Consider the following 19,589-nt stretch of genomic DNA (forward strand, 5'->3'; position numbering starts at 1 on the left):
ATCCATACAAAACATGCGGGGCAGTACGACATGTTTGTGTGGCATGTGTGGGCTGAATGCAAATTATTTTTATAAAGACAATAATCTATGAGTGTGTAGCCTAGTATTCAATAGTAGGGTCCTACTTATATTATGCAATTAATGACAATGTTAGATGTATGCTATGTAATCAATGGCAACTTTAAATTCTTAAAGTAAAAGCCCTTTTAATTAAATTGTTAACATTACTATTAATGGACTCAGGATGTTTGAGAGGTTCCAACCTCATTGGATTTAATATGGAAAAAATACAATTTTAGATCCCACCCCAAATTCAGTAGACTTAACAACTTTTAGAATTTTAGAATTGAGGGATTGCAACGTTTCCATAAAATTTTGTCATATACAAGGGTATTTAAATTCTTAAAGTAAAAGCCCTTTTAATTAAATTGTTAACATTACTATTAATAGACTCAGGATGTTTGAGAGGTTCCAACCTCATTGGATTTAATATGGAAAAAATAGAATTTTAGATCCCACCCCAAATTCAGCAAACTTAACAACTTTTAGAATTTTAGAATTGAGGGATTGCAACGTTTCCATAAGATTTTGTCATATACAAGGGTATGTAACTAGCATTTAATCAAGAGCACCCCTCTATCTCGTTCTACCTACGAAGACACCTTTGGGGACATTTACCAAGAAGAAAACGACCCTTGCGATATCGAACCTGGAAATGCTCCCAGGAAAAGACTTAGAAGGGAATCTGAAGATGATACCAAGTAGCCCAAGAGCATGAATTAGGTGGTTGAGGCAAGGGCATTAAATCATGAATTTTAGCACTAAGCACGGATGAGAATCCCTAAGGGTATGTAACTAGCATTTAATCAAGAGCACCAAGCCCCTCTATGTACCTTAATGTTAGTGGCATTGATTGTTGAACTCCTTAATTATTTTAATGCTTAGAGGGTGATATTGATCACGAGGATCCCAACATAGACAATGCTTTCAACAATATCTAGGTATTTGTTGTAGCTCTTGAATATTGTTTTCCAAAGTCTCTAACACAGGCTAGCTCAACCAAGTCATGGAACCCCTCTATGTCAAGGCCATTTGCATTTTTTATGCTCCAAATATAATTGATTCTTTTTCTATCAAAGTGATAGAAATACTTGGTGTTCTTTTACCACCCCCAAATCAACCTAGGTGGCTTTTATTTTTATCCTTCAATCCATATCCTTTTGCCTTAACGATTTAACCTTCCTTTTACTTTCAAGTTCTTTCAACTCAACAATTCATCATCCTTGAAAATGCCTCTATTGCCTCTATTATTATCAGATAATATCAGTCAATTGTTTTATGACAGAGTTAATGAGTATTATAGTTACTGGCCATTGTAACAAAGTAAACAATATGTTGAATTCTCTTTTCAATATGGTTAGGCATGTTTTAGGTTGAGGGAGAACATGTTTCTAGTAGTAGGTGAGCCCTACTTCTTTCTAATTGATGGATGACTTCATGCCCAAGAATCCAATATACCCCTGAATTTCAATGCTTATAAAAACTTAAAAGTGTCTCAAGTTTGAACAATATCGTGGATGTCTAAAAATCTAATTTAAACATATGAACTAACACCCCTAACACCCCTTTCTAACTAGAAATATTTCTTGTATTCCCTACATCTAGATGTCAGCTTTTCCAATTTATATTCTCACTTATCCAATTTTTCAAGTAGGACAAACTGTTTAAAATTTCCCATAGCACATCTACCTTTGAATCTAAGAATTTAGTGGGTGGTTAAAATAAGTGATATGAGCTGGATAACACTACGGAACATCAATTGTTATGCCCAAGAATCCAACGTACCACTAATTTTTTCAGTGCATAAAAGAAGTGTCAAGTTTCAAGAATATCGTGGATTTCTAAATATCTGATTTAAAGATCTGAACCAATACCCCTTTCTACCTAGAAATGTTTATCGTATTGCATACATCTAGATGTCAGTTTTTCCTAAATATATTCACTTATCCAAATTTTCAAGTAGGACAAACTGTTTAGTTCTTTTTTCTTGTTCTTGTCGCACAAATTGTTTTCCAAAATTTTTGGGCTTTTTGCAACTTTGTAAACTATGTTTTTCTGCATGATTTTTTAATTGGGACATGGTAGAACTATATTTTTGACGGGAAAACAATTTTCTTTCTTGTGAATACATTAATATTGAGCATTCTATCAAATTCCTTGACCTTAAGGCAAGACACGTAAGGTTGGACTTCTTTTCAAGGTTTATTTAATTATTTTTAAATAGTCAGGTTTGAAACAAATAGAAATAGTTGACACATGTATAATTTTTTCAGTTGTTATTTATTTTCAATTCACAAGTTATTTTCACCACATTGATATCAACATTTTTAGGAGGGGATGGAGTGGATGACATTAGAAAGCATTCAAGAAGATATTAGCTAATATCTATATAATTTATTTTTGGTTTGTAGGCTCACATTTTAAAGTTTTTTTTGGTTCAATTTAGTATATTGTTGGGGATGCATATTGTGATTAGTCCAAATGTTGTAAATACAATTCCATGCATGTTCCTTTATGTTGTGGTAACGTAGAAGAAACTTTTGTGCTTCCTTCAGATGCTACAATGCTGGTTTAGGACATTCAACGAAAGAGGAACCTTACTGCTGCTGAAGGTATTGGAAAAAAGGTATGGTTTAGAACGGTGTAGAAATCATGTTGTAACATGTTTTATGTCATTTTTTGCTAATGAATTTTAAAGAGCTAACATTTTGGATGTTTTTTATGGATTCAATGTTTGTGTAGCATTCTTCGTTTGTATATATGCAACTTGATTTGGTTTTCAAGAGTGCTATGAATAACAGGAATAGGTGGCATTCATGGCTAAGTAGGTTCTTTCCACACTGGCCTTTGCTTTTATCATGCATCATCCATACAAACATTGTTTTCGCAAATCAAGATTTTTTGTGAATAGTGGGTGAGTGTTCCAGTCTCTTATCCTTATTCTTCAATATTTTATGCTTTTTGGATTGCATGCATCTCTGGATTTTCAACAACATTAGAAAATTGTTTTATGTGTTACAGGGATTACAACCCTCTGCGTCCAATGCAAGCCTTAACATATCGATGTTGGAGCTATCTTTCTTCCTGCTAAGTATTTGAAGATTAAACTGCCATTAGATGCAGAGAGGCCTTGGTGGGAATATTTTCACGTAATTTGGGTTAGCTAAAACTTATTTGCTTTGATATAATTTGGTGTTTTTGCAGAGTGTGTTCAGGTTTATAATAATTTTTCAAATTTTACAGAATGTCATCATATCTAAATATGTTTTTTGATTGCTCATACACATGAATTGTTGTTAGGCGAGATATATCCAAATATGTTTTTTGATTGCTCATACACATGAATTGTTGTTAGGCAAGATATATTAGGAAGTAGGGGACTGATTATTAGAAGTGACTTGTCAATTTGTGACATGTAGGAATCTACCCGCTACAATTGTTAATTTATATGCAGAAGTTAGCAATCAAATGTTGGATCTATATGAACAAACCAAGTCAACATCCACTTCAAATGACATCAACTCTCCTTAAGGTGTGGATAATAAATTAAAGTCTTCATATAGTAATATTATACAGATTTAGTTGAGTGAAAAGACGATATCAAAAGCAATTATTGCAGTAAACACCCATCATTTATTTGTTAGAACTATTTCCTTCACAGTAGCTTGAGTTTGCCGATATTGCAGGTAAACACCAAGTATAAATCCATGTAATGACAAGGCTGCTTGGGCATGTAAATCAAGGTTCGACAATTCCAAAGTCTGTTACAAACTGATTAAAAAAAGAAAATCTGAAACAATGAAGAATTCAGCTACTAAGAGTAAGCTAACATCAGTGGTAATTTCAGGTAAAACGAGTAACGTGGTAATTTCATGTAAAACTAGTAACATGGATGTACAAGAGCATTTTGTCAATACAAATTTTGGGTTTATTTGTGTTCTTTTAAATTAGAGGCATTTTAATTTATTTCTTGTTTATTTAAATTTTGAGTGCAATGCTATGTAGGGAAAGTAACATGGAAGATAATTGATGAAACTATTGAAATATCTATGTGAGAAACACTATATTATAGTGCAATGAAGAGGTAGTGGTAGAGGTGGGTTCTCTTTTGGTGCAAAGTCTATGCTATCTGTTGTATCATGTTGTCTTTGTTTTATATTTATCATAAGATATTTGGTGTGTATTTAATATTTCTTATAAGAATATTTTATGGTCTCTATTTAATAATCTTCTATTTTTTTGATGTGCAGGATGTCCTTGATCGGCCATGGGCAATTTTTGGAATCATCATATTGTCTTTGTTTTATATTTATCATAAGATATTTGGTGCGTATTTAATATTTCTTATAATAATATTTTATGGTCTCTATTTAATACTTTTCTATTTTTTTGATGTGCAGGATGTCCTTGATCAGCCATGGGAAATTTTCCTTGATGTCCTTGATCGGCCATGGGAAATTTTCCTTGATGTCCTTGATCGACCATGGGAAATTTTTGGAATCATCATGTTGTCTTTGTTTTATATTTATCATAAGATATTTGGTGTGTATTTAATATTTATTATAATAATATTTTATGGTCTCTATTTAATACTCTTCTATTTTTTTGATGTGCAGGATGTCCTTGATCGGCCATGGGCAATTTTTGGGATTACAGAGAAGAGTCTGTGTCTACTATTTCTTTTTGTTTGTTTTGTTTTTTTTATTGCTATTTGTATCTTTTACTATTGCTTTTTGTTTGTTACTTGTTTTTTTTACAACTATTGCTGTTATTTTTTTTACATTTTTGAGCATGGCCATGCTAAATTGTAGTTTGATATTTTGTTTTTCATGTTTGCTTTCCTTTGTTTTGTTTTGTTTTATTTTTTCCCACCTTTGTTCATGGTTTTTGTCTTCAGTTCTAAAAGTGAGGAAATTAAGACAAGCATTAACAAAGTCGATGAAGATTCAACAAATGTAATGGGCAAAGATGAAGGAGGTATGTATGAGGGAATTCACTCGTTTTTTGCTACATAATTTAGTGGTTCCAATTTGAACTCTTTTGCTACTTGTTACTTGCTTCTAATTAAGTAGAGTTTGTAAATATGGATGAAACAAAACAAAAGTTTCAATCGAAGTTATGACCATACTAGTTTTCATCTATAATTGGGAGGGGCAAAGATGGAGATATGTACGAGGGAATTCACTAATTTGTTGCTACATAATTTAGTGGTTCCAGTTTGTTTTAATTGAACTCTTTTTCTACTTATTACCTGCTTCTAATTGAGTAGAGTTTGTCAATATGGATGAAACAAAACAAAAGTTTCAAACGAAGTTATGACCATAATAGTTTTCATAAACAAAAGTTTCAAACGAAGTTATGACCATAATAGTTTTCATCTATAATTGGGAGGGGTACTAAGCATTATGACCATACTAGTTTTCATCCATCTATAATTGGGAGGGGTACTAAGAACTTTGTGCCATTGGAGGGTGTGGGTTTCTTATGTGTGTATTTGTAGATATGGATGAAACAAAACAGAAGTTTCAATCAAAGTTATGACCATACTAGTTTTCATCTATAATTGGGAGGGGTACTAAGCATTAAAGTTCCAATTGAAGTTATGACCATACTAGTTTTCATCTATAATTGGAAGGGGTACTAAGCATTGAAGTTGGGAAGGGGTACTAAGCAATTTGTGCCATTGGAAGGTGTGGGTTTTTTATGTGTGTATTTCAATCTCAACATTTTTAGTAAAACATGACACATTTGTCTTTTCAGCTCCGATAATATCTACAACTTTCTTATATGCTCATTCATGTTTTTTGGAAGGTGCCACAAGCATCATGTACTTCTTCCATCTTTGTATCTTAGAGGAATGCACGTTTGACAAGAACTTACCACAGTCAAGCAATATAATGAACATAAGCTTCATGTAATTCTTCCATCTCTCTATCATAGAGGAATGCACGTTTGACAAGAACTTACCAAGCAATATAATGAACATAAAAAAGTGTAAGCAACTTTGGTAGATTTTATGGAGGGGGTTTGATTTTCTGCCATTTATTCAATCAACTTTAGTTGAGCCTTAATTTGCAAACTAACCTATCTCCTATCTTGAGATGAAGCCTCATACCTCATCCTACATACATGTTTTCGCCATTCTTCAATCAACTTTCAATGGGCCTTAAGTCCACACACTAACTTGACTAACCTGTCTTCAGACCACACAATAACCTAGGAACATAGGCTAGCTAAAACCAAAGAGGGTCTCTAACTCTAACTAGACAAATAGGAGATGAAGGTGAGCCTCAAAAGAAGCAAATGAATTATAAGATTGAAACCATGGCATTCTCTTTAGTCTCAAGATTGAAACCACACACTAACTTGACTAACCTGTCTTCAGACCACACAATAGCCTAGGAACATAGGCTAGCTAAAACCAAAGAGGGTCTCTAACTCTAACTAGACAAATAGGAGATGAATGTGAGCCTCAAAAGAAGCAAACGAATTATAAGATTGAAACCATGGCATTCTCTTTAGTCTCAACACCGTATTTACTTGGCACTTCCTATTATTCTTCCATATTGCCACTTCACACAATAAACCGTATTTACTTGGCACTTCCTATTATTCTTCCATATTGCCACTTCACACAATAATGTGACTTCTAGTGGCTAATTCTTGCGGAGGGTCAACAATTTTCTATTCCATCTCTTTAGGTTAAGATCCATCATTGTCATATCATGAAGCTGCATGGTTCTTCACATTACTATGTCATGCTGGTTTGAGGTGGAGATCCCACACATTTTTGCACTCCTGTACTCATGATAGGTGTGACTATACTTCCTAGCTTTGCTACTTTATAATGTTATCGTTACCCTAGGCGTTAACATTAACATTGTATATATAAGCAATACCCTTAGAATAACCTAGGAATACAACAACTAAAATGGAACAACCTAGGAATACAACTACTAAAATAGAACATGGTCTTTTACTAGACAAGCAGGAGAAATAAGTATTCAACAAATGCATAACAATATTGAAGCCATTGCTTTATCTCCATTCTCAGACCTTATCCACATGCACTTGCTATGATGCTTCTATTATGCCACTCCACATAGTAATGTGATTTCTAGCCATTAATATTAGTAGAGGGGGAAGAACCTATTTTGATCCTTCTCTTTCCGGTTAAGATCCATAACCCTCACATGGTCCTTCCTTGCGTGATTGTGAAGGTTTGACGTGGAGTGACCACATTTATTTGCCTTCTTGCACTTGTGACATATTTCAAGCAAATAAATCAATTATTCATAATGAAGCTGGTTATAAGTAAATTTAATATTTAATAAGGCCAATTAGGTTCTCCCTGTAAAATTTGGAAAATATCAGTTTATGATGTTTCATAAATGTATGGTGACATTTTCAGTCCCTCCCTCTTGCCGGGGACTATAGTTTTAGCGCAACAGTCAAAATACTTTGAAGGTATATTAGTTTGCTCAATTCGATCATTGCCAAGCCCATTATGGGAGCATCCCCCAATTATTGCATTCCATGAGGATTCATCCCTTTTAGGCATGATGTCAAACAATTGCAGAGCATTACTTATCATCCCACAGTTTGCATACAAAGTAATGAAGGCATTCCATATAGATATATCTGAGCAGAATCTCGTTCCCATGACATGGCCATGAACCTTCTTGCCTTCTTTTAAGGCTCCTAAGCTGGCACATCCACTAACAACAGTGGGAAAAATGAATTTGCTTGATTTCATGCTAGCTAGCAGCATTTGGCGAAAATAGTTTCAGGGCATTTTCTCCGTCTACATTTTGTGCATATCCTGCATTAATTGCATTCCATGAGACAACATAGCACTATCAATCTTTAAGCACATAGCTACCTCAAGTTATCCAGAATGCAAACAGCTGTAGAGTGAAGTCCATCATCTCTTACAAATTCTTCTTTATAGAGCTAACTCTTTATCCAAATGTCTATACAGATTAAGACTAAAGATTACTGGCATAAGCATTTGCTGCTTTGAACAAAATTTTCTGTTAATGATCGTTTTCCTTTGCAGTTGTAGACTTAAATGTGATAAAGACAGTTTCTTAAATAGCCTTATTTTCAAAACACTTTGCAAAACCAATCATTTATCTTCTCACTTGTGACTTATGATTTCTAAATGCTAGGCATTTTTTGTTTGTAACTTTGTCCACAAGCAAGTACCAGAGTATTTTCTCATTCAGAAGAGCTCTTTCCTGCCACTATCTTGGGTCTGGGGGATTTATTTTGAAAGAGAGCATAAACCAATCATTTATCTTCTCACTTGTGACTTATAACTTCTAAATGCTAGGCATTTTTTGTTTGTAACTTTGTCCACAAGCAAGTACCAGAGTATTTTCTCATTTAGAAGAGCTCTTTCCTACCACTATCTTGGGTCAGGGGGCTTTATTTTGAAAGAGAGCATGATTCTCGACCATACATATTTTCCATGAGATGTATTTTGGGATGTCCTTCCATGCTTTCACCATCATTGGTTTGTTGTTTAGTTTTTTGGCCATAGGATATTTTTCCATGAAAGGCCTCCAATCCTTTGCCCACTTGAATGCTGAGATCCTTAATGATGTTCTAAACATGTTCGGTGAAGATACAAACTAAAAATAGGTGTGGGGAAATTTATTCCTCTGATTGACATAGAGTACATTTGCTGGGCACTTGATTACCCGTCTTTCAGATATTCTCCACTGTCAAGATTCTTTTTTGCACCATAAGCTAGCAAAAAAAAATATGATCTTAGAGAGCTAGTCTCCTTCCCAAAACTCTCTATAAGTTCAATGTAGGAGGGGGGATCGACTTCATCATTAAATGCAAACTCAAGTTCACTCTTAGTTCTTGACATGTCACAAGCATTCACATCTGTCTGAAGGCAACATTCATTGTATTCTTTGGCATCGTTGTTACCATGACTGTGGATTGTTATTTCACGAGACATGTCAATAAATTATCTATTTCCTTTGCATCTCTCTAGTGAGGGACAAATCTAGAAATACTAATTCCATACCGACTTTGCATAGTCCTCTTTGGAGTATTTTTAGCAGTAACATTCACTACATTGCCCCTGGAATGAATCAGCCCTGTATTCTGATCTGCATTTTGTTGACTAGAGATTTCTCTCCATTCCAGATCATGGTTATATATTTCATATTTAGTGGACCCATTCACCACCTGGCCTACAAAGTCTATTCTCTCTCCATATTCTTTACAAGAATATTGATCAATTACAATATTCAGTTTAGGTTCATGAAATAGGTTCTGTCATTGGAATCTCGCGCATCATTCTCATGGTGGCCCTGAATTTTTATTTCACAAGAAGTGTCAGTAAAATGACTATTTCCTTTCCAATCTCTCTCCAAGTCAAGGATGTTGCATATTGATCTATGGAGTATTATTATCAGTAATGTTCACCAAATTGTCACCAAAATGAGCCGGCATCATTCTTATGGTGACCCTGAATTGTTACTTCAGGAGAAATGTCAGTAAAATGACTATTTCCTTTCCAATCTCTCTCTGAGTCAAGGATGGTGGAGAGACATCTTAAGTGCCTGAGCTTCCCTCCATTGAAAACAATGAATCCTCTCTATAATAATCACAACCATTGGTATTTAGTTTAATGACTATTTCCTTTCCAATCTCTCTCTAAGTCAAGGATGGTGGAGAGACATCTTAAGTGCCTGAGCTTCCCTCCATTGAAAACAATGAATCCTCTCTATAATAATCACAACCATTGGTATTTAGTTTGACTGGTTGAATCTAGTGTTGCAATAGCACTGGAAATAGTCTCCATTGCTGAAGACTCTTAAGCAAATACAAGCGTTTTGTATACCACTTCCATTTGCTAATTTTACTACAAAAGGAATAATACAAGGAGTCTTGTTGGTTCCTGGCATTTTCTGGCGGAAAAAAAGATGAATCCACTATGTTATAAGATCCCATCTCAAGCTTTATTTTTGCATCATTATCTTGACAAGTAGGAGAAACTTTTGAGTTGCTACTTAGCAACTTGTTCCCCATTTTCTTATGTGAAAATCTCAAACTATGCTCAAAAAAAGAAATGAAAACTTCACCATTGCTTTGACTAACATGTGAAATGCTATCCAAAGAATGAATATTCCATGATAGCCAAATTTTATCAACCTCTGTTTTGTCAACTCCATCCCTACCAGTGGATTTCTCAGCCACCACTACTAAGAGAAGTTGAAAATTTAGCCTTTGATCACATGCAATGAGTTTAGTGTATTTCCTTCAGAAGAGCTGCATCCTAACAAAAGGACTTGGCTTCATATTGCACAGTATAGTATAGACATACCAACATGAAAGATGCCACAACTTGATCTACTCTGTTGCAACTTACAATCAGAAAGATCAGCTACATGACTTTGTTGAAAGAGGCTACATATGGCCTATATCATTTGATGATTAGAAAGAAGGTTGATAAGTTAACAAATCTTGGCAATCCTTTATTGAACCATTTTAGAACTAAACAAACTCATGTCATATGCAATATGCTAGATAGAAGATACTGTTAAAACATCCTGAAAGCTAAAACTATAGTGTGTCCGTGCCATTTTTTGAAGCACAGTTAGCAACAAGCATTATATCTTTTGTATAAGTTTCATCCTTAAATTTGAACCTTAAATGGTTGACAAGGTACCCACTAGTCAAAACAATGTGTGTGTAAATTAGCATGGACTAAAGCTATAGTGTGTACGTGCCATTTTTTGAAGCACAGGTAGCAACAAGCATTATATCTGTTGTATAAGTTCCATCCTTAAATTTGAACCTTAAATGGTTGACAAGGTACCCACTAGTCAAAACAGTGTGTGTAAACTAACATGGATCTGTTTCAAATATATGCATAAGTCACTCTATATATTTACGGTTATTTGTATACCACTGAACTGATCTTTGTGCCCAATGAACTTGCTGTTGATATACACCACCTAGCCTACATGTTTGATTCTCTCTAGATTCTTTACAAGAATCCTGACCATCAACAATATTTACTTGAGTTTCACATAAATTGCCACTCTCTACATGCTTAAATGATAAGATAGGTGTTGTCATTACATGACCATCCACACTCAACAAAATGACCTCCAAATTACCATTTTCAACTTTTCTTGAGTCTGAAGTATCTTCAAAGATGGAAGATCCATATTTTTGTAATCATAAACACTATTGCCAGAAAGGAGAAAAGCATCAGTTTGTGGGGTATTTCCTGCAGAGACATCTTAAGTGCCCGACCTTCCCTCCATTGAGATCTTTGAAGCCTCTCTATAACAATCACAACGATTGTGTTAACCTCCACCTTGGTATTTAGTTTGACTGGTGCATATTTCTCTCTGGCGTATTGACACAATATGTTATGATAGACATTTCAAATCACCAATAGACGCTGGGATAGGTACAGAGAAGTTGCCATGGAAATGTCGCTGAGTATTTGTAGTGCTAACTAATGAACAGTAAATGCGATAGTGAAATTGTTCCCTTCGCAATATATGCTATTTATTCCAAGACTACATTGTTTAACTCAACCTATCTAAATTGTTGACATGCAGCAATATTGCCTTCACAACAGCTGCATCCTAACAAAAAGACTTGGCTTCACATTGCACACTATAGTATGGATTCTATAGGCATACCAACATGAAAGATGCCACAACTTGATCTACTCTGTTTTAACATACAATCAGAAAGATCAGCTACATATGGCCTATATCATTTGATGATTAGAAGGTTGATAAGTTGACAATTCTTGGCAATCCTTTATTGAGCCATTTTAGAATGTTTTGTTAGCATCTTCTATCTAACAATTGCATATTGCATCTTCTATTTCAGCCTTTCCAGCCTGCTGGTGCTTCTTCCGGCAGTCTATCGGGATGGATAGCAACTTCTAATCCTGCTGCTCCACACACTGCTAGATCAGTGTCTCTTGCACCACCCCCAAATTCAGGTGAGTTTAATTTACTATATTTTGTAAAATGCTCTTTGGTAGGCTAACACCATGTTATCTCTTGGAAAAATTGTATGGCATGCTTGAATATTATTGAGTAGGAACAGTGGAATAAGGGATAATAGTTGAAGTGGGATGATTTAGTAGGCCCTTTCTGTTCATATATGTCAGAAATATTTTTCTTTTTTTCTATAACACGAGTATTTTTCATTCTGTGACCCTTAAAACGACCTAAGATTACACTGCTTTCTTAAAAACGACCTAGGACTCCACCATCAAATGGTCCTGCTGTAGGCTATCAATCTGCTGATTTTGAACACCTCATGAAGCACATCCGGGGTAGTCAGTCCGAGGAAGTACATACAGAGCGTTAATTAAGATCAATATTTGATTATATGACAGGTTTAAATTGTCTGTCTGCAGTCCATTTGTTCATTACCCTTAATTGAGTCACAGCTTAATGCTAAATTCTCTTTTACTTTTTGTTTGTTTCAAATTTCTTGGCATTTCTACCAGGTCCATTGACAGTTGTATGTGTTCGATTTTGAGTAGGATTTGTTAGTTATTCTACAGGGAATTGCTTTTCTACAAACTAAGAATGCTTACGTTCTAATTGTAGGTGACCTACCCAAGCCCAACTCATCCTCTTAACATGTACTCATGAGATGACCTACTAAAGACTCTGGCAAGAACTTTCAATCAAGGTTCAAATGTTATGAGTATGGATTTCCATCCTCTGCAGCGAACAATTCTGCTGGTGATTTCAAATTCCATTCAAGACAATTCTTCATTCAAATAAATTCCTAAAGTCAATTTGGAAGATGTAACTTTTATCTTAACATGTATGTTCACACTGGCTAGTGGTTCAAATTTGGATTGTTGGAACAAATGTTGGTGACAAAGCAATTTGGGAAGTGGCATCTCGAGAAAGATTAGCTTCCCAGACCTTTAAGGTTTGGGAAATTTCGGCCTGTTTGATTCGAATGCAGGGAGATGATTTTTTCATAAATTAGTTCTGTAAATTTAAATTGGGAAAATTGCACATCTATGAATTGATCTTGAAAATATTTGAGTTCTTTAAAAAGATTCTAGAGTTCTTTACTGGAGTTGATCATTAGCACAGGCCTTAGGTAGCCTCCCTCTCATCGCTGTTTTTTAATGTTTTCATAGGCTGAGTTCTTTACTGGAGTTGATCATTAGCACAGGCCTTAGGTAAACTCTCATAGGTGTTTTTTTTTATGTTTTCATAGGATGCTCTTGTGAAAGATCTAGCTGTATCAATGAACCATTGTATTTGGAGCTCAGATGGGCAGTCCTTGGTAACTTTATCTATACTCTGTATTCTTTAATAAGATGTTTTGGTATCATTTCCTTCTTTATACAACAATGTGAGTGATTGTAATAATGCCGTCTACAATGTCTCTGGTCTCCTTTTGGTTGGTTGTGCACCAATACAATGGTGTGCTATTACCTCTATGCAGCCCTGCATTTGTGTTATAAGATTTGCGTTTTCCAAGCATATAGTTCACATATATTCTTATACTGTGGCAGGCGGTTTACATTGTGCGAAGTTACATTTGCATGTTCTATTTGTCTTTGATGTTTGACTTCCTGTGAATTTTTTTGCCATATGAGAAATACTTTATTGCACTAAAGATGGATGGATTATGACTCTTTGTTTGTATGCAGTTTATTTTTGCTACAGCTATTGATGGAAAGATCAAAGCCTGGTTGTATGATCTTGCGGGATCTAGGATGGACATAATGCTCCAGGCCTATGGTGCACTACTATGGGTTACATCAAAGCCTGGTTGTATGATCTTGCGGGATCTAGGATGGACTATAATGCTTCAGGCCTATGGTGCACCACAATGGCTTACAGTGCTGATGGAACAAGGTAAAATGTTAAACTTGGAATGGTGTTTAGTTTGTTAAGTGCCTTCACGTGGATCTGAGTTTTACTTTCTTCAATTTTTATACGTTCTATGTCAAGACAATGCCCTTTCTAAAGTATATAATTATTTGTATTTTTTATTAGGCTCCTCTCCTGTGGAACAAGTAAGATGGTGATTTGTACCTGGTTGAGTGGAATGAAAGTGATAGAAGAATCAAGCGGACATATTCTGGTTTTAGGAAGCATTCCTTAAGTGTTGTGCAATTTGATAAAACTAGGAATAGGTTCTTGGCAGCTGGCGATGAATTTCAAATAAATTTCTGCGACAAGGATAACACCAATATCCTGACATCAATTGATGTTGAGGGTAGTTCGGTAAGTTCTTTTTGAAGATTAGGGAGAGATAATGATTTTGAGAAAAAATAGTTTTCTTGATCACATATCAATGTATAATCCTTGTGTTATTTTCCAAAAAGTTCCATTCTAGTCCTCGCCTTCGCTTGGCAACAAAGTTAAATTGCTCATAAACATTTAGTATGTACATGCACTGCTAATTAATGGTAAAGTTTAAACTATAACTAGATCATTTTTATTATCATTAAAGATGGTTCGCTTGGCAACAAAGGTAAATTGCTTCCATGAACATTTACTATGTACATGCACTGCTAATTAATGGTAAAGTTTAAACTCTAACTAGATCATTTTTATTATGCAGACTTCAATTGTGAATGCCATGTCCTGTAGTCGCTGCTCCTGGTTCCCTTCCTTGTGCTAGAACGTTCAGAGACTTCCACCTGTAGTGTCAATGACCAATAAATTTTGTAAGAGCTTTCTCCTAGAATTATTTTCTTTATAGTCTAGAATATTTGTCCAACCATATTCAGTTTAGTTTGTCACATATATCTTATCAGTGTCTAAACTTTCACTCCAGAGTACAGATATTGTTGTTTTCAAGTTTCCATATAGCATAGGATTTTGTTTTTCCCTTTCAAATGCTCTATTGGCCACTATTTTGGCATATTTTTTATAGGAATAGGATGATATGATCAGTGTATTCTTACAATTATCTGACACTCGAGACAACATGTGTGCAGAGTAGTATAAGCAGCAGTCAGACCCCAATATTGGACCAAGGCTTCTAAATGATGTTACAGACAAGAGCAAGAACCGGAAATTGACTGAGACCCCAGATATTAGACCAAGGCTTCTAAATGATGTTACAGACAAGAGCAAGAACTGGAAATTGACTGAGATCACTGCTTCGGGTCAGTGTAGGTCTCTCAGGTTGCCTGACACAATGCATGCAAGCAAGGTGTGCAATCATCCTTCTATTATAGAAAACACTATAGGTTGACATACATTACAATTTTTTGTTCTACAAATTCTGTCGATATTGATCCAAACAAGTAACGTGTTATTTCTTGTAGGTAGTAAGACTGATATACACCAATTTCGGTGTTGCTCTTTTAGCACTGGCATCCAATGCTGTCCATAAGCTATGGTGTTGCTCTTTTAGCACTAATATCCAATGCTGTCTATAAGCTATGGAAATGGCAACGGAGTGACCGGAATCCATCTGGAAAGGTGGGGTTCTGTGGTAGTTGTTGTTTGCTTTCCTTTTATTTTAGCTTGTTTTATTTATTTGTTTGTTATACTTTTGGATATATAATTTGCAGCTGTATTTTATGTAGTAATGATTGACAAGGAACTAAGAGTTACTATTTTATTCCACTGTCTACAGTGAGTATTCCACCACAGATGTGGCAGCCAGCTAGCGGGATTGTTATCAATAATGATCCAGAAGAAGCCGCTGCTTGTATAGCTTTGTCCAAGAATGATTCCTATGTGATGTCTGCTTCCGGTGGCAAGGTCTCCTTATTCAATATGATGATGACATTTAAGGTAAGAGAGCCTTCTACCTAAAGAACATTCTCATTTAAATGATTCCGATGATATGTATAATTGCTATTTTGGTACATTGGTCTGCTTAGGGTTTATTCTCTAATGTCGCACTTGTAAATATAAATGTCGTGCTTTTGAAATTTCAAATTTCAAATTATGTTTCATGTTTTGGTACATTGGTCTGTTTAGGGGTTTATTCTCTAATGTCGCACTCGTAAATATAAATGTTGTGCTTTTGAAATTTCAACTTTCAAATTATGTGACGTTAGAGTGGTATTAGAGTTAGTCTTTTCCAAAACTGCCTTTTCCAAAGAGCTAGTTATAGTTCTAGCTATAATTCAGGATCAACCTACTTTCAAATTATGTAGCTTTAGAGTTGGTCTTTTCCGAAGCTTTCTGACCTAGTTATAGGTCAGGGTCACTCTAAAAGGAGGTTCTTGTGTAATGTTCCTCTTCACTATATCCTAAGATTGATCAACCTACTTTCAAATTATGTAGTGTTAGAGTTGGTCTTTTCCAAAGCTTTCTGACCTAGTTATAGGTCAGGCTATAGGTCAGGGTCACTCTAGAAGGTTCTTGTGTAATGTTCCTCTTCACTATATCCCAAGATTGATCAACTTACTTTCAAATTATACTTTCAAATTATGTAGTGTTAGAGTTGGTCTTTTCCAAAGCTTTCTTACCTAGTTATAGGTCAGGCTATAGGTCAGGGTCACTACAGAAGGTTCTTGTGTAATGTTCCTCCTCACTATATCCTAAGATTTCAAAGGCTCCCAATATATCCGAATCACTTTTCCAAGGAGCTAGTTATAGTTCTAGCTATAATTCAAGATCAACCTACTTTCAAATTATGTAGTCTTAGAGTTGGTCTTTTCCAAAGCTTTCTGACCTAGTTAGAGGTCAGCCTATAGGTCAGGGTCACTCTAGAAGGTTCTTGTGTAATGTTCCTCTTCACTATATCCTAAGATTGATCAACCTACTTTCGAATGATGTAGTGTTAGAGTTGGTCTTTTCCAAAGTTTTCTTACCTAGTTATAGGTCAGGCTATAGGTCAGGGTCACTACAGAAGGTTCTTGTGTAATGTTCCTCCTCACTATATCCTAAGATTACGAAGGCTCCCAAATTATCCGAATCACTGGCTTCATGGCATGCTAATTAGTGTGATTCATGCCACCTCCTCGTGCATCCACTTTTTTGGCTTTCCACCCTCAAGACAATAACATCATTGCAATTGGCATGGAGGATTCATCAATTCAAATACACAATACACAATGTTTGAGTTGATGAGGTGTTGCCTGTGAATATATCTTTGAATTTAAAATTCTTATCATTTTTCTTCATTGTGCCCTTTTACCAAAAATATGACCTGTATTTACAGGTGAAAACAAAGCTCAAGGGTCACCAAAAGAAAATCACAGGCCTGGCTTTTGGTATCTTCTGGAGCTGATGCCCAGGTATATTGTGTCTTTTATTATTATATATAGTACGACTCCGTGATGTTCACTTTAAAGCTTACACAAAGTTAGCGAGTAGAAATGTTCCTGAACTCACTCACGACCACTTCTTTCGGCAGTTATGTCTCTGGGGTATAGATGGGTGGGACAAGCGAAAGCCAAGAGTTGTACCGGTACAGCCAGGAAGATCGCCACCAGTCGGGAGTTGTACTGGTAGTACAACCACTTCTTTCGGCAGTTATGTGTCTAGAGTATAGATGGATGGGACAAGCGAAAGCCAAGAGTTGTACCAATACAGCCAAGAAGATCATCGCCACCAGTCGGGAGTTGTACCGGTACAACCAGGTAGATCATGCCCACCAATCAGGGGTTGTACCGGTACAACCAGGAAGATCATGCCCAACAGTCGGGGATACAAGAGTACAGTTTAATGATCAAATTCACTTGTTGGTTGTACATGAGAGCCAGCTTGCTATATATGATGCTTCCGAGTTGGAGCACTTGCGCTATGTAAGTACTTGTAAGCGATCTTGCATTGCAGTGGTCTCCTCATGATTCCCTATCTACTCCTATTTCAAGTGCCATATACTCATGTGACAGCATCCTAGTTTATGCTAACTTCTGTGATGGTGCAGTTACAGTGTTTGATGCAGAAAGCTTGAGGCCTCACCGCCGCATTGCACCTTCTGCATATTTACCATCGGAAATGAACAAGTAAATGGGCTTTTTCATTCTATCAAGGTTGATACATCTTTTAGATTTGGCTTTTGACAAGGCATATTATGGTTTAAATTGTTGTTTTGTTATTTATGCAGTAGTAACACCTATCCTTTAGTGGTTGCATCACATCCATCCGAACCTAGTAATGACAGATGGAGGAGTTCATGTTATTGAGCCTTCAGAGTCTGAAGGGAAATGGGGTGTTGGACCTCCCCTAGATAATGGGACTATTGGATCAATTCCAACATTAAGTAACCAAGTTTCGGAACCATCCTCAAGGTAGTTCAATGGGAACATAAGAACAATTTGAAGTACACTGTACTACTTTGTGTCTACCGACTCTTTATTTACAAGAATACCGTGAATAGTGGTAGCGCGTCTTGGCAGTGAAATGCCTCACTTGTGTTTCAGTTTTTGAGGCATTCTATAAAGATTGTAATTTTCATCAAATATTGTTCAGCACTGTAGATGGAGGTTAAGCAATATAGGTGCAGTCTTGGTGACTATATTTTTTTTCTTTCTAGGTCGTGTAAAAATTGAAAATCTGTCATTGGAGCATATTTCATGAATGTTCTTTCCGAGGGTTTATAAATGTATTTTTAAGCCCTTCTTTGTACCACATGAGTTTCTTATGTTCATGTGCATTCAGACAAGCCTAGTTTATGCCGAAGCTTTTTCAGACTCGGGGGAAAATTGAATCAGCATTTTTGGGTTGACATTAACTGGAGCTCAAATTGAAGTAATTCAATTTAGAAAACATTGATTATGCATGAGCTTTTGCAATTTTGACAAAACGAGCTTTCTTGTGTGATGGCCATTGTTTGAACATATTGTTACAGATATTTATGTAAAGAAAGGATCTGTAAAGAATTTTTATTTTGTTTTCGATGGACTTGCCTAAAGTTGAATATTATGTTCTGAATCAGCATTTTTGAGTTGGCATTAACTGGAGCTCAAATTGAAGTAATTCAATTTAGAAAACATTAATTATGCATGAGTTTTTGCAATTGACAAAACGAGCTTTATTGCCTGATGATTGTTTGAACATATTGTTACAGATATTTATGTAAAGAAAGGATCTATAAAGAATTGTTATTTTGTTTTCGATGGACTTGAGGATCTGTAAAGAATTTTTATAAGGATCTGTAAAGAATTTTTATTTTGTTTTCGATGGACTTGAGGATCTGTAAAGAATTTTTATTTTGTTTTCGATGGACTTGCCTGAGTGAAGAGATCCTTCCTTTGAAAGTGGTAAGGTCATGCATTTTGAATGTCATCTTAGTATGAGGCTGCATTTAATCGTTTGCTAGTTGCTAGAGGTTTTATGCTATTTACCATAGCGCTTGTGCAACTATCCGCGAGAGAATTCACGAGTGGAGTAGACATCTTAGTATAGATTGGCAGATTTTCAAGGTCACGCATTTTGGATCTCATCTTAATAAGAGGTTGCATTTAATCGTTTGGTAGTTGCCAGAGGTTTTATGCTATTTACCAGACTCGCAGACTCGCATGCTTATAGCACTTGTAACTATTTGCGAGAGAATTCATGAGTGGACATCTTATT

The 19,589-nt window shown here is 35.6% G+C and overlaps 1 pseudogene; it reads left to right on the forward strand.

Moving 5' to 3' along the window:
- Positions 1–18,705, forward strand: part of LOC149145701 (protein TOPLESS-RELATED PROTEIN 2-like) — a 43,731-nt pseudogene extending 25,026 nt beyond the window's left edge.
- The last annotated feature ends 884 nt before the right edge of the window (positions 18,706–19,589 follow it).

The sequence above is a fragment of the Pinus tabuliformis genome, chromosome X (genome assembly GCF_031772625.1).
Source record: "Pinus tabuliformis cultivar Carrire ecotype Pingquan chromosome X, CPIR1, whole genome shotgun sequence".
Taxonomy (NCBI): domain Eukaryota; kingdom Viridiplantae; phylum Streptophyta; class Pinopsida; order Pinales; family Pinaceae; genus Pinus; species Pinus tabuliformis.